We start from the raw sequence: 16827 nt of genomic DNA on the forward strand, positions 1-16827 counted from the left end.
GTTCACGTGAAGGGAGCAAAGAGGGAGTTTTATATTTTCTTTGCAGCATATTTATTCATCTCGCATTTTACCATCTTTTGCGGAAGGAACAAATAATCTGTTCTGAGTAGGAATATTGAACATTCGCCTAACTTTTTTATTCTTATTTGCGGGATTATTTGATCAATTTAGTTTTTTAATAAACGTTTGTTCGCACCATTATTTACAGCATTTTACGAACCATTATTCTTAAAAGAATCAGTTCAACTATTAAAGTAAACCTTGAAGAATATTTTTCATCTCGGGGGCTCTCCTCCTTGAATTATCCATGACAAAGATACTGATGAATTTATTTCTTTAATTTTTCTATCGCGTCAATTTTTTTTGCCAAAGATGCCGCTTGCAGATTCAAAGGTCTTTGATTTGGTGTTTCACGCACTTAGAACTTTGGTTTTTCACACCCTTACCAACCTAATGAGAAGCGAAGAATTTAATGTGACCCTTTGGCCACAGTGGCCCACAGCATTGCTAAAAGGAAAATTACCTTAATTAAACTTCGAGGGTCGATTTCAATGCTAAATACACATATATTTCCAGTGCTATTCAAATAGCTGATATCCGTTATCCATTGCGTCACTATATGTAGACCAACATTTTTCATTTCACCAATCCCATTTGCTTATTGTGTCGATGCCATTGGCTCATAGACTGATAATGCCTAACTATTAAAGGTTAGATCCCTGCAATAATGGCGTATCATTCTAATGACTACTACTCATTAAAAGAATGTAGAGGCGAAAACAAGACTTGGTTGGCTAATAAGTCCTTAAGAGATCAATATGTGGATATGAAAGATGCTGGGAACAAGAGTTATTCACCACTTCGATCATGGCTCGACATCTCTTTAGAGAGTCATCAATTCGCTCAGCTTCTTGAGCGGGGATGCAGATTCGGAAGATAATTAAATTTCCATGAAATGCAATTAAAATTCTAAATGATTAGGAGTTTGAAATTGAAAAATTGAAGTATTAATGGGATTAAATTAAAAAGAGTTCCAAGATAAGCTTAAAAAAATATAGAGGAGGATAGTGGAATTTAAAACCGTCAGGAAAAGGTGGTTTGAGCTCAATGTCGGAAGAAAAGAATAGGAGAAGAAAAGGGAACGAATGTTCAATGGTGAGATGTATAAGCAGATGGATAGAAAAACGATGGAATGACCGATGAAAAGGGGAAAAGAATGTAAGGATGTGTAATTAACTTAGGCGAGAAATAATTTGGCAAAAGAAATGTGGTGGAAAAAGGTCTGTGGGATAATATGGACCAATATCACATTCGGTGAACAGCAGATGCACTAAATGAGAGGGCAAGACGGATGTCAGGGTAAAGAAAGGAAAAACTTATCTATAGTCGGAAGAAATTTAGGTAGGGCTGAAAGAAGAAGTAGAAGAGCTTAATGGTGATTCGGCCGGCCAGTTTAGAAAGAGAAAGGAAATAGAATATAGCAAATAAAGGCTTTGATAAAAGCCGAAAAAGAAAGTACGAATAGAGAACATCTCCGCCACAATTATTACTGAAAGAGTTTAGGCAAAAATGACAGGATGAAATCATACCCAGCTTTTACGAGAAAGGAATTTGGCCAGGAGGTTACCTCGGGTCAATTTTAATACCCCTCCCAAAAGAGTGTTAAGCACATTTGAAGTCTATAGGCCTTTAAACTCAATTTTACATGGTGATAACTAAATTCTCTTAATCGTCATTAGATAGTTACAAGATAATACAAACAACTACCTAGGCGGAGATCAGTTTGGCTTCTGAAAGGGGAGAGGAAGGCGTGACGCCATTGGAGTGATGAGAAAGGTAGTAGAAGGGAGAAGCAAATATAGTCATGGTGCCTTTTGGCTCTACGTGGATTTTGGGAAAAAGGTCAACTGTGTAGAGTGAGCAAAGGCAATGGATATATAACAGAATGTGGGTATGGACAGGAGAGAGCGGGGACTAATTCGAACCTTATACACGAATCGGATGGCATTGGGGAGGGAAGTGGAGGGTTAATCGGGATGGATAGTGCATGAATCGAATAAAGGGAACGATAGTGTTTGGCAGGAGCGAGAGACGGAGTTTCCCGTTTTTGCCCGTGCATTTCAACGTACGTGCTGAGGAAATTTTAAGGGAAATATGGGAATGTATTGAGCTGAGAATGAAGTGGAAGGCAAGATTATTAAGGCTGTTAGGTTAGCAAATGATAAGGCAATAGTGAGTCAGGCAGACAAGGAATTGTAGCTATTATTAAGTGATTTACAGGAAAAATGTGAGAGATACATGACGAGGGTTAACCACCAGAAAAAATATTAGAGAGATTATTGAGAAGGGGTAAAGCTAAGTAATACATTTAAGCATATGGAAATAAGAGTGGGCCAGTATTTGGGAAGGGCATTAGAATCACAGAATTCATGACGGATGCACTAAGTGAAGGTGTCAAGAAAAGATAGGAATTTAATGCGGTACGCAGGGCCTTTCGCACGTGAGACGTGGTCTTCGAGAGAAGAGCATGATCGGATATTGGAGACTTTTGAGCTGTGGATGTGTGGTGGAGAAGAGATGGAATAAGTTTAGCAGAGAGGAATACAAATACTCAGATTTCAAAAGGGCGAACGACGAGAGAGTGTTACATCAGTAAAGTTCGGAAATGGCATGGGAAGTGGATGAAGCGAAAGGTAAAGGGATGTGGAATAAACATAGAAGGGAGAAATTGGGGGATTTATTGACTGATGGAAAACTTTTACATACCACACTCACAAAGAGACACGATCCGGGTTACAATGGATTACCATTAAGTTTTGAAGGAGCGAGTTTAAATTATTGAGGAACTAAGGGAGGGAGGAAAAGAGACTTAAGTGTTTTTGGACAGCATGAAAACAGGCAGAAGTTACGTAGAAATGAAGAGAGAAATAATATAGAACAATGAAAGAGGAAATTCTCATAATACTCCAAGTTAAATAGTCATTGTGGACCATCCAAAAACTTCCCATCAAATAGGAAGAATAGCTATGAACGAATGGATAAAAGTGCTTAAAGATGCATCTTCACCGCCAGGACCGAAAACCTATTATTTTTCTCAAGAGCATTCAGACCTTACCTTCTCTGGGATAATTTTCAGAAATGATATTCCGAGTCATGTTTGAACTCTCTTTGGAGTGTACTTCACGTGTAATACTCTGTCCGACGGTTGGAAAGAAAAAACTGCAGTCCCTTTGCGTACTCTGTTTAAGATCAGGCTAATGGAAGTGCTGTACTCATCTCGTCCCCTGTTCCTTCAATTCCATTCCGATCTTTTTCTCTTTATTCTATTTTGGAGAATCCGCTCTTAGGCTTCATTGGGAAAAGGGTATGTTTGAAATGAGTACAAAGTATGATGCAAATTTCACTGTTTGATTCGTGCAACAATTAAGTTAGCCAATTCAAAAAAATAATACCAAGAAAAGCATAAGTTTTTTAACAATTAATATTTCAATCAACGATAGGAAGAATTTTTTTCTGGAAGAGACTATGATATCCTAGAAAGTGTTTTTCCTGCCCACCTTTTTAATGCATACATAATGAATTCGCAATGACATATTTACAATTCTGAGCGATGCTGGATTTTTTACAAATCATTTCAATAAATGAATATTAGAAATTGATCGGAAAGATACAATGGAAATTCGAGAAATAGTAACATTGTGAAAGATTGCATATTCACACATATACTTATGCAAATAAATCCTCGTGAAATTCTAATAGTGATGGGGACTACAGTCTTTCTTACTTGCTAAAAACCAATGCTCGAGCCCATGTCATTGTCTATAACGTGCTAAATTATGAGGAAGGGCTCCTATTGACTAACTTTTCAGTTTTTACGTTGAATGCAACAATTTCAGAGGGTAAAAATCATTCACCTTGACCGAGATACGAACCCGGATCCCTCAATGTCCGGTCGAGTGGTTTAGCCAGTCAAGCTATCGAGGCGTCCTCTTAAACTCTGAAATCAGATCCCCCAAAATTTCTGAGTTTAAGAGGACGCCTCGATTGCTTAACTGGCTAAAGCACTCGACCGGTCGTTGAGGGGTCCTGGTTCGCATCCCGGACAAGGTGAAAGATTTTTACACTCTGAAATTGTTACAATGAAATGCAAATTAGCGGACGACTCCGTTAAAGTTACTGTTGCGGCCTCCCCCCCAGTTTCTTTGGAATTTTATGTTGAATTATGTTTTTCTTATAATGTAATGAGTGATCCCCGGGAAAATAGTAAGAAGAATATTGTACCTAACTATAATTATGAGTAGACGAATTCGAAAGAGATGTAAATCTGGAATCGTCGAAGAGCAGTGGAAAAAGCCTAAGACATATGGTATTTTTCCGTACCAGTCAGGTATAAATTACGCATAGAACGATGTTTCTTCACCATTAACATGACTACTCCCAGTTGCTTTCCAACGGGAAAGGCAACCTTATGGAATAGTCATGACTGCGTGTCCAATCGTTTTCCGGAGTCAGCTTAATATAATCACACCACGTCACATGGTTTGCGTGATTTGATTTTCATGTCCTGACCCTGAGGATAGACGGTTTTTTCCTAGTGTTTATTTTCGACCTATTTGTACGTTTTCCTTTTCCCCCCAATTCCTGTTTCTTTGATTTGTAAACAATATCATAATTCAGATTCATGTAAGATGCGCATGCATTAGAATCCCCGGACAATTTCGTCCTTTGTACATTTTCAAACCTTAAGTTACGAGAAAGGAAGTTATTAACGGATTTGCGTAGAGCATTATTTGATTTCACGTCATGGAAGTGATATTAATTTGAAGTTAAAATGGGTAAAGCAATTAAGTCAATCCCGAACATTTATTTTTCCGGGCGCAAAAAAATTCTCCCTAATACTCTTTTCCCCGAATCTAAATTACTCAACATACCGGATTCATTCCTCCAAATCAATTCACGACCAAAAACTTACGAGTATATTACGAATGTATTTTTGTGCAAGGACTTTGTTTACGCAAGATCGGGTAGTAGAGATGGGAGTGCATAAGGAAATTGGAAGAGAGATCGAAAAAAGGTATTGAAGGGTGGATCAATAATGAGGGAGGTTAAATTCCTGAAAGTTTTCGAAGAATCTCCTCACGAACAAATCCCAAATCAAGAAGAAGCGTCAACAAAAGTTGTGAAAATGTATTCTAAGCGAACTAGCGTTGAGAATCCATCCATGCGTAGATACGAAACGCCAAATTGTTTCAGGTAGATTCCAGTGTTCTTAGAGAGAGAGAGAGTATAGAAAAATAAATTTAACCGCTGACGTGCCTTACCGTAAAGCAATTTTTTTATTATTGAAGTAATTATGTGGCTATCGTATTGGCTTCCCACCCAGAGTGCCCGGGTTCAAATCCCGGCGGTGTTGAATATTTTTCAGAGATATCTCGATCCCTACTTGAGGTGCTTTGTGGAGGGCACTTTTAGTGAGTACGCCGTCCGTCGGATGGGACGTTAAGCTGCGGACCCCTTGGTGCCTTCGACAAGAGTAGGCTAATGCCGATACCGATGGTTTCTCTCCATCCTTCATCCTTTTCTGTCCATCCCTAATGGCGCAAACGACCTCAGCTGTCGGTCGCCTCCCCTAAATACTACTACTATTTGAAGTAATTACTCGGCATTTTTAAAAAAAACGACACTGTTGAAGAATTTTTTAAAATTAATAATCATGGTGATAATAAATAAGGCAGTAAGAGACAGAAGTAAATGAATTTATAGTGCTTGTGGCTTAGATAAATCTAGGGTTATCAATAAACCTGGATATTGAGTAATTAGAGTTATTAAGAAGCACAGTGAATTATGGATGCATTGCCTAAAATAAAGTGGATCATGGCTCTCGGATTTGTGTTCTTAAATATCCGAGCAATACCTTTCGAGGGGAATGGCCCTACCCCGCCATTAATCCCGTGATTTAGGAAAATGGTCGGAAATGGGCATAATTCCTAATTGGATGTAGCAAGCGAGGAATAAACAGCCTGATCCGTTATTTGAGCATGATTAGTTGGACATTTATATGGCTGGGGAAATGGTCAATTATTGAAATAGTCATGGGGCGCATTTCCTGCACTTTAGATAGAGATGGATGCGGCATACTTTTATCAGCAAAGGAAAACGCATTTACCTGAAAGCATGTCCCTAAAAATATATCAATGAGAGTTTCATTGAGTTATATTTAAATCTCGTTACGTCATATTCTTCCATTTGCTCTCTGGTAATAACACAGAAAAGCTTTAACAATGATGGAGGAAACAATTGTATTAAGATATTGAAAATATAATGAAAAAGCACCATGATGCGTATATATATATATATATATATATATATATATATATATATATATATATATATATATATATATATATATATAAATATCTTCGAAATGGAACGCTCTTCGGCGACGCACAAATATATAAAAACACGGATGTAGATTTGTAGAATAAAGTGACACAAAGAAAGGACACTCACAATATGTTATTTGACGTTTCGACAGCTCGGCTGTCGTCTTCAGAAGCAGATTCTGAAGACGACAGCCGAGCTGTCGAAACGTCAAATAACATATTGTGAGTGTCCCTTCTTTGTGTCTCTATATTCTACAAATCTACATCCGTGTTTATATATATATATATATATATATATATATATATATATATATATATATATATATATATATATATATATATATATATATATATATTCGAAACGGAAAGCTCTTCAGCGACGCACAAATTTATAAAAACACATTTAGATATTTGAAACATAGAAACACAAAGAAAGGACACTCACACGTGTAGTTTTGACGTTTCGACGACACGACCGGCATTATCCGAGTCTGATAACGCCGGTCGTGCCGTTGAAACGTCAAAATTACATGTGTATCCTTTCTTTGTGTTTCTATGCTTTAAAAATCTAATACATAAATCTATTTAATTAATTGGATCACATGGGTCCCAACATAGTGCAACGAAATTTGAAAAAAAGCAATAGATTACTGTCGTATCTTTTCACTCCTTTTCTCACGCTCAATAATTTTTGGCTCTTTTAAAGCAATGGTTATTTATAACAAAGTCTTATGTTAATTAAATAATTGAATCTTTTATATCAGATGCTTAAAGAAGCAAAATAACGTAACAGCGACAATGCCTAAATGCGAGTTTTATTACATCATATATTTTTTCAATAATACGCGTATATTTTTCAATGCTTCAAAAAATAACCAAGGACATGAGAAAATAATTAAAAAATTATCCAACGAGAATCGGCCGAGGTAAGCTTAGGGAAAAATAAGAGTAAGGGTATTTAGGGCGCATCTTTTATGTTGAAATTGCAATAGAAGACATTGTGGGATTAATTTTAATCTCCAGGTAGAAAGAGATTAAAGGAACTTGTCATGATGAGTATAGAATAATGAAGTTTGATGCCACGTGTGGCCAATATACATATACTATGTGCTAATTACTACAAAGGGAAAAGAGGAGAAAGGAGGAAACAACTGTCGGGCTCAAATTTCTATTAAGATAACACCAAATAACGGGGAACCCACAACCATACAGAGAAAATGAAAAAAAAATGTTTGAAAGGAATATGGAACAAATAAGGCTTTCGCTTGTTCCCTGTAGATCAATGAAACTCTATTCAGGGTGATTTGGTCAAAGTTTATGAAAATTTTACGCAATATATAAGTAAAGTGGAAATAAAATTGTTTAAAATGAAATCTGCACATGACCCGGACCGAACGTGCAACAGTGAAGAATTGAGAATCCGAATGAAATGTTCGAAAAAGGCTGCCCATTTTATTCAATTATACCACGAGGAACTATAAAAGAGAGGAATGATTAGAACTAAGAATCAGAATTGAATTGCTGAGGTAAATGATTTGATTGTGAGACGCAGGCGTCAAAGATAATTCACAATAAAATAAAATCACTGACATATTGAAGAAGAAAAAAATCTAAGGAAGTGAATTTCAAGGAAAGAAACCCAAAGAAGACATGGGAGCGATCAATTCGAGAATGGGCTCGCTTGGTTTTGATTGAATGTGGTAGGCATGTTTCCTATTATATAATTATTAAAATAAGACATAATATATACTCGTATCATTCCTTGTGGTCAATTTAATATGTACATAGGATTGTAAGAAACCAGGCGTCAAAGATAATTCACAATAAAATAAAATTACTGACATATTGAAGAAGAAAAAAATCTAAGGAAGTGAATTTCAAGGAAAGAAACCCAAAGAAGACATGGGAGCGATCAATTCGAGAATGGGCTCGCTTGGTTTTGATTGAATGTGGTAGGCATGTTTCCTATTATATAATTATTAAAATAAGACATAATATATACTCGTATCATTCCTTGTGGTCAATTTAATATGTACATAGGATTGTAAGAAACCATCAATTTCGAAGAATGTGATTCGGGTAACGATAATGCCCGTGTGTTCGTCCTATATGTTCACATCTTGCGGGAAAATGTTTAGGGGAAATTGAAGAAAATAGGATACATAAGCAGATATATCATTCATTTAGGTAGGTTAAGGGTATTTTTACAGGGTGCAGTTTTTTAAAATACGAATTTTAGTACACAATTTCAAGCTCTTAAATATCCTAAATGGCCATGAAAAAATTGAAGACTCTTTTAACTCGACTATAGAGTGGTGTTAATGTGGAAATTTTATTTTAATGTCTAAAACTTAATTGATAACTACTAAAAAATAAAATTGGAAGTACTTCAATTCATTATATTAAAAGTTTTTGGAATTAAACTAAAATGATGTAGGAAGTCTAGAAACCAGGTTACGCCTGCTCCCTCTTTTCTCAGAAAATTATTTACTTCAAAGCGTACGAATAGCTATATGTAATGGAAATTATTCGGAAATATTTCGTTGATGTTTATTGATTTAACACATATGTGATGATATTTTATGATTCGAACAATTCAAATTAGAAACTCAGCAAATATGTTAACCGAATTATCATAGACGGACAAAATGAGCAAAACTCATGCGTGCTAATGTGCTTGATTATGCTTATTTTACTTATTTCTTCCTAATTAGGAAGGTGAATTTATTATTCATAATCAGGCAGTATTGTCGTTCATACACATTGGGGGGAAATAATGCAAGAGTCGTGACCTTCAAAATTTACTTGTTTCTGTTGGAATAATGATTTTTGTACATTTAAACCCCAATCTTCTTTTAAAAAATCGGTACTCTTTCGAAAATAGTTGATTAGACTTAGCATCGACTAATCATAGAACCTTAAAATGATATGAATACATCTGTTCCACTTACACTTCAAGAAGAAGAATTTAATTTAACGAACCTCCTAGTTTTACAATAGTTAAAACAAAAGGAGTAACAATAATATTGTAAAATGTAATAGAAGCAATAATTTGGTGATAGCTGTCATAAGGGTTATGCTTCATTAAGAAAACCCTTATAATTTAGGGATGTTGTGGGATAGAATGGAAATGGAGGCAATGAAATGCAAACCACAACAGGATATCAGTAATATAGGACTGCTCAAAACGCATTTTCGAAACCTGGAAAACGAATTGATTCATTTCATACGACTACTGCAACGGTATCGGCTTTGATTGATTTCTCACAATGGATACTAATGGAGAGATAAAAGAATTGAAAATTTAATCTAAATTCATTTCAGGCGACTCTCCAATAATAATTAAATTTACCCGAAAAAGAAATAGGGTGTAGCTTTTCCATTAAATTTTTTTTTAACGCCGCAACATGGAAGAAGTGTGCTGAAGTGAATTGAAAAATTGGGTTCCGTTTATTTAATATTACGTTTGCGTTTGCACATATTAATTTAATATTAAATAGCTTCGGAGTCACAAAAGTATCATGCTCCCTGCAAAGTGAGTCATAAATAGACGAGCATTTTGCTACAATCACATTTCGTACGGGTTTTTTTCAGATAATAAACTGAACAAGGGAAAACTACAAATCAAAAATCGCTTTATTCACCAGTTTCCATAATGGTACTTTGCTCTGTTAATGATGCTCCGGGGGGGTATAACGGTATCTCAATACTTCAAATGGGCAAAGATTCATAACTCTCGATACAATGGAGATAATTAATTTATCCAAGTTTTATTAAAAAGGGAAAAAATAGTTTCAGGGAGACAATCAATAAGTAAACTGCGGAGATAACCCATTCTGGGGTGTACAATTTTGCCGAAGGTACGATTTTAAAACACTCCCGTTTAAACGATTTTAAAACACTCCAAGAAAAAAAACTCACTAATCCTCTAAGAGCATTCGTACCATTATTCTATTAATATTTTATCATTTCGACTATGACAAATTCTTATTGACTACGTTTCTACTTCAAAATATCGTGCATATCCGTCGAGAGCATTGAAACGAAGTAGTTGAAAGAACAAACACACGAGGCGAAACTACAGAATTTGTCCCCGTACTAGAGCGAGGAATACGGAGTTGAAAGGCTTTCCTTAAAACTAGCAGAATTCAGAGAGTGAGTTCATTTAGCCTCCTGCAAATAGCCGGGCTTAATCCATGGTATTACGTGAAGCAAAAGCACTGTCCTTGAATAGCACGACACTGTTCATAAAACTATAAAGATGAAATTTTGATTGAGGCAACCACTTTAAACGATGCAATAGAAAACAGCACCGTCCGCAATCACTTGAATTTACTTGAATGCTATTTCGTTTTTCGCAGAAAATAGGCGTAACGACAAAGATATATTATTTGCTTATATAAGATATTATATAAGAATTAATATAAAAATTTTGATCTAATACCAGCATTGATATCGATTCATGAAAGTCATAATTAATTGAGGGCTAATTTAGCCAGTAAATATGTATAATTAACAAAATGAGAGAAAATTGGAATTACACAAACGTTTTTTAGACATGTGATGGCCCAATTAGAGTCGGTGATTAAAATAATTAGTGCCACTAAATTTGCAACAGTTTTCTTGCTGTATTTTAAGAGTTGATTAAAAATACCCTCATATTCTGGTGAAATAATATTTGCCTCGGGATGTTCAGATTATTTTTACAAGCACTCTGATTATGCAAAAGAAATACTCTCTTGCAATTACTAGTGAACATTTTAGCATTTATAATTATTCTGATCCAGGAGTTATTTCACGTAGAACGTGACATGAACGGGTGGAATTATCCTCAAGAGTTAATTACAAAGGCAGGCGAATATTGAGTGTGATTCTACTAGCCAGTGCTTGCGTGAATGGCTAGTGGAAAGATAACTATGGAGTAATGAAAGAAATAACAATTATCACACAAATTTTATATGGGCCTATATGTATTTTAGAACATGAAAGTGTCCCAAAAACAACTCATATGTGATTGGTGAACATTTTAAATAGTCTCATCTTCGAGATGTTCCGAAACTATGGCTTTTGGCGAATACTAGCGATAAAAATCCCTGCTTTTAGTGGACCTATGCTTTTATGCAATAGAAAACATTCTATTCTAAAATATTAAGCTAAGCTGTCTACATACTGCAACAATTGGGCCGTATTTTTCCGTCAAACGTGCAAACCCCATTAGGAGAATTACGAAGAAGTGTTTGTGATAAATTTATCCGACATAATGTTGTGTATATTATTGACTGAAAAATTTACTTGCCCAACAATACTAATACAAGGTTTTTTTACAAAGTTAAAAATTTAATTCAAACAGGTTAATTTTTTTCGCTTGAAGGATTGATGAGATTGTCCATTTGTGACAGTAAGAGATTGGTATCAGTATAATGCTTTTTGTCCTGCCACTCTCTTTCAAATTGAATTATTCCCAACTAAATACAAATTTCCATCAAAATAAATTTAGAAATAGACGAAGTCTTCCTTATGAATGAATCTAATCGCTGTTCCATCATTTGACCGTAGCTTACAAGATTTCTTCGGCTAGAAAAACAGTAATTAGCAAACTGCGCACGATATATATTTTTTTAAGTAGAACTGTTAATTTGACAGGAGCAGCACGGCCAAGATAAGAATTTACGGATTTAAACCCAATTTATTTTTTCGAAAGATCCACCTATCATTTTTTAGAAATCCGACAATTTTTGCAAGCTATTATTTCCAAACTACAGATCAATCGATTACCTAAACTTCTAACCTGCTCATGTTTCTGTGTTTAGTGAAATAATGCTTCATAATTTTTTTTTAGTATTCCTCATAATCACGCATCATAATCCGTCGGAAAACTATTATCCCTGCAAATTATTGAGGTGTTCTATTGAGCTGATCATATTTTACATGATTATCACACATACATCATATACCATGCACATCATTTAATGCTTTTGGTAGAACTTAATCGTTCATTTGAATGTGGTCAACTTGCAAATCCTATTCATGTCACAGACGGAAAAGTCGGAGATTCGCGGGGTGGAAAGGGAGTTCATTATCGTAGGAGAAAATTGCGTTTCGATTTTTGTGTGTGGATTTCTGTTTGCAGGATTCAGCAATTTATCTTCTCGCCACCGCTGTAGACGACATCGCTAATTTTCGTGAATGGGGAATGAAAACGCACTCGCAAACCTTTGGAGTTCAAGCGTCCGAGAGCGGTCTCGTTAATCAAGTTGAAGCTGTGTAGCAATATTGAACTGGATCTGAAGAGGCTTACCATTGCATCGCTGAACCCTAAAATCTTCGCCCCTATTTAAACGAACCCATTTTCAAATGAAATGCTTCCGTGAGAGGTGTTTTTCAGTTTCAGTAGATTTGTAAGTATAAAACTGATTTGAAATAAAAAAGAAAAATATAGGTAACTCTTGGGAATGTAGTTCAAACTGTATCGTTTTGACAGGATTACTTTTTAGTTCTGGATTAGTATAATGATAAGGAGGGGGTGACCATATTACAAATGTACATGCCAATCCTTGATATGGAACCAACGTTCCTGGTAACCGCGATTTTCTTTAATTGGTTACCCAGAAAGAGAAAGGTGTGAAAGATATACCTGCTTATGCAGGGAATACATCGAGTTCATAGGATCCCCTTCTTCCTAACCCCATGGATTCCAGCCCTTCGATATTTCACGTCATCAAGTTCACGACGTTCCAATTTTCAGCTCTGAAATTTCTGACGCGAAATTTCACTCTGTCCGTTGTTGTATGAGCTAAACAATATCACATCTTTCCTTCAAATAATAATACTCTGAATAACTCTGCAGAAGTCCGTCCAATTCACGGCGAAAGACATCCCATAGTCAAATATAGATGGGGCTGTCGGAGGGTGACCATCGCTTGACGTTCGCGAGGAGGTCTGAGGCGTCTCTCCCTCCGCGTCGTATGCCTTGCTACGGCCTCATTCCTTTCTGCATGGCTAACGCCCTGTCGCCTTCCCTTCCCTTGCGCTCATACCCACCCCTTTCCCCGTGCTCGTCTCGTCGCCAAACCTCTCGCTGAGTCGGTAATCCTTTCAACTAAAAGATCCCTCGACGAGCGTTTGGGACACCAGCAGGAAATGTACTTGGCGTTTTCGAGCGTTAAGCGGCCACATCAAACATTTCCACTACCATTGAGAGCAATTTTCGGAGAATTACCCTCTGAATGTTTCAGAATTTGCTGCTCTCAGTGCTTTGCGCGTGACAAAAACGTACAACTGTAATTTGCGAAATCAACGCGTATGGTTTTGTTTTATTTTCAAAACGGTATACATGTTGTGAGCCCTCGGTGTAGACCTTTCAAATTTTTCGAGTAACCTTTCAAATTTCGCAAACCACTGAAGTTAACAAATACCAATAAAACAACTGCATCTATTAGGAGTGTTAATTGGGTATTTTTAAGGTGATACGAACGCTGTTTCCCTCGTAATCCTGAACTTCAACATGAACAATTGTTTTTATGGTGATGAGAAGACATATTTCTATTAAAGTTTTGGAGCGTTGACAATCAAATTCATCGGGAAATCACTAACCCACTAATCTACTACGTTGGTTGGTTCCGATTTTAAGACTAAAATAGAGTATTTCTAGCACATGCGCGAATGTGTGTGCAATATATATATTTCCGAGGGGAAGATTAATATTTATTAGTCTTTCCTTATCAAGATTGTCTCCAACAGCCAAATAGTTTTATTGATTCTTGCTATGGTATATATATAAGATTGCTCGATTTATTTCATGATAGTATGATTTGATTTCATTAAATACGAGAATAAATCTTAAAATGACATGCACGATGTAAGAGTGATTCCTCGTTATTCCCTTGATTGGAATACGCTCGGCCGCTAAGATGAATACATTTAGTAAACAAATCACTTGCCCTAATTCATTTATATGCCATCCTAACCTTAGTAAGCTAAGTTGAACTCCTGATGAAGCCAGGGAAGCTATGAGTGAACAAAGACATTTTTTTTGAGATCGTGACAATGGATGCAATGCATGATATATTCTTTCAAGTCTGTGACGGTAGTAATACTGTAAGTGTTTAGAGTTTGTCTTCATCGCATTATTTCCAATGAAAATGTCGGTAATTTTCATACCCTCCGAGAGAAACTTCTTGATTTATTTATAGAAAAAACTATTTTTCTCAGGAAAAAGTAAAAATTTAAGCGAGTTCAATTATTTAATTTTAATCAGAATATCATAGATACGAGTGACACAACTCAACATTTGCGCCTGTCCCTCCCTCATGGCCTACGTAAGATGTCACGGGCAAACTCATGGAGAGTCATGATCTCCAGAATGTCAGTGTCAGCATGGTAATTGCATTGATTACGAGACAAGGATTTTGACCTGCTGGGCAAATGGATTCAATTATTTTTGAAATACGCAGAACATGTGACCCAATTAACCGTTAATCTTCCGGATAAAAAAGAAATCAGTAGAGATTTGACATGTGGCGGGGTGAGAGAGACAGAGAGAGAAAAAAAATAGCCAGCCATTCTCGATTTGAAGAGATTAGAAAAATTTACCCGTTACTCTGTGAGGAATTAAAATAATATACATTTCAAGCGAAGGCTCAAATCACTCCTAAATATTTTTCGCGACTCAACACAGATATGTGTAGTGAATCCATGTGATGTTAGCATGAAGAATCTGCAATCACCTTAATTTATTTCTTATCTCGTCCAAAGATGTTACTTTCTTATAAGGAAGATGTTACAAAGGGGTTAAATATTTAAAAGTAGTTACCTCGATTATTAATCAGCGAATATTTATGTCAACTGAAAGCGAAAAAATATGTACAGGATTCACATAAATGTAATGCAAAATATTTCATCCTAAACTCCGAAGGTACCTAAAAAAATCCCAAATGCGTCACACACGGCGCGACCTGTCAAGAGAGAGATGTTGAATCTTTTGGAGCAAGGAGGAGAGGTTTTTATTAGGTCGCTTAGTAACAATGGATGAATCTTGTATCTAACAATAAAACCCAGAGACCAAAGAGATGAGTAGATAGAGGGGGCGAAGCAACTCACCTGTCCTCAAGAAGGCTAAGTTGATGAGATCTTCAGGGAAGGCTACTCTGCCTGTTTTTTGCAACTGTCGTGGAGTCATCTTAGCAGACTGCTTGAAGAAGGGTTAGGCCATCAGTGGTGTCTCTTACTGCACTTTGCTGAAAAAATTGCGTAATGCTCTGAAAAAAACGGCGTGGTATGATTACCAAAAGCATCCATATTTATTTCTGACAATACACCTGCCCATTCATCTCGAGGTGCGGTTGAGGAATCAAAGCGAAAATGTGACTTTGAAATGTTGCCACATCCACCTTGCTCTCCCGATCTCACCCCAAGTGACTTTTTCTTATTCCCAAAACTCAAAAAAACCACTACGGGTCGTGCATATGGCGATACATACGAGTTTAATGTTATTCATGAGGTAAAATAATGAATTTCGACGCGATCTGCATCAGTTCTGCAATGACGGCCTTAGAACGTTCAAGAAACGCTGGGATAAATGTATAAATATGAAAGGTGACTATGTAGAGAAGTTTGAAAAATAAAAAATAAAAATTAAGTTTCAATCTTGATAATTTGCCTGCAACCATTAACATTTTACGATACCTCATCGTCCTGAGACCAGCGGCGTGTGTGAAATTTACACATAAGGGAAGGGGGGGCAGTTTTTTTCCTTGTGCCGCTTATAGTTTCCCAGGTAGTTCTGACGCCCGAAAAATTACACAGCTTGGGTTGAGTTGAGGATGCCCTGAGGAGTCCCAATAGGTTGGCTGTCACACCCTCGCTCAAACTTAAATTTATTTATCAATTCGAAGACGCTACGACCTAAAACGGACTTTGTTTGCCTTAAAATTATGTGTGCACATAAAACCGTGAAATTAGAAATTTCAGCAAGAAATGCTCAGCATTTTAAAATAAAAACCAACTAACTGACCATCTTCCTTTCCATGAATTGAACTGTAGCCGATCGCAACGCCGACAAAAATGCCACTCCAGCATAATGGATGCCGTGGAATGCATCCAAAAAGACGTAACGTCTGACAAAGTAGTTTTTCTACCAACGTAAAAAGATAATTTCAGCTAATTGATTGCTGGGATATTATATGAGCCCTTCTATTAACTGCAAGGTGCTACTAATAATGTGCATGCTATAATTATTGCATCACTATATTATTTGTTTAATGCTGATTGGTTTAATGACTAGGAACGTGGTTTGACTTGGGACAATTGTACAATTACGTTTTTGTGTATTGTATCTCTCCAAAATGAAGGGAAACTATGCATGACGAATTAACCAAACTGATATAATTTCACCCCTTACCTGTTCATGCGAGAAAAAGGATATATAGTATCTCAGGTTGGCTGC

This window comes from Hetaerina americana, unplaced genomic scaffold, assembly GCF_022747635.1.
Source record: "Hetaerina americana unplaced genomic scaffold, ioHetAmer1.1.p SCAF_4, whole genome shotgun sequence".
Lineage (NCBI taxonomy): Eukaryota > Metazoa > Arthropoda > Insecta > Odonata > Calopterygidae > Hetaerina > Hetaerina americana.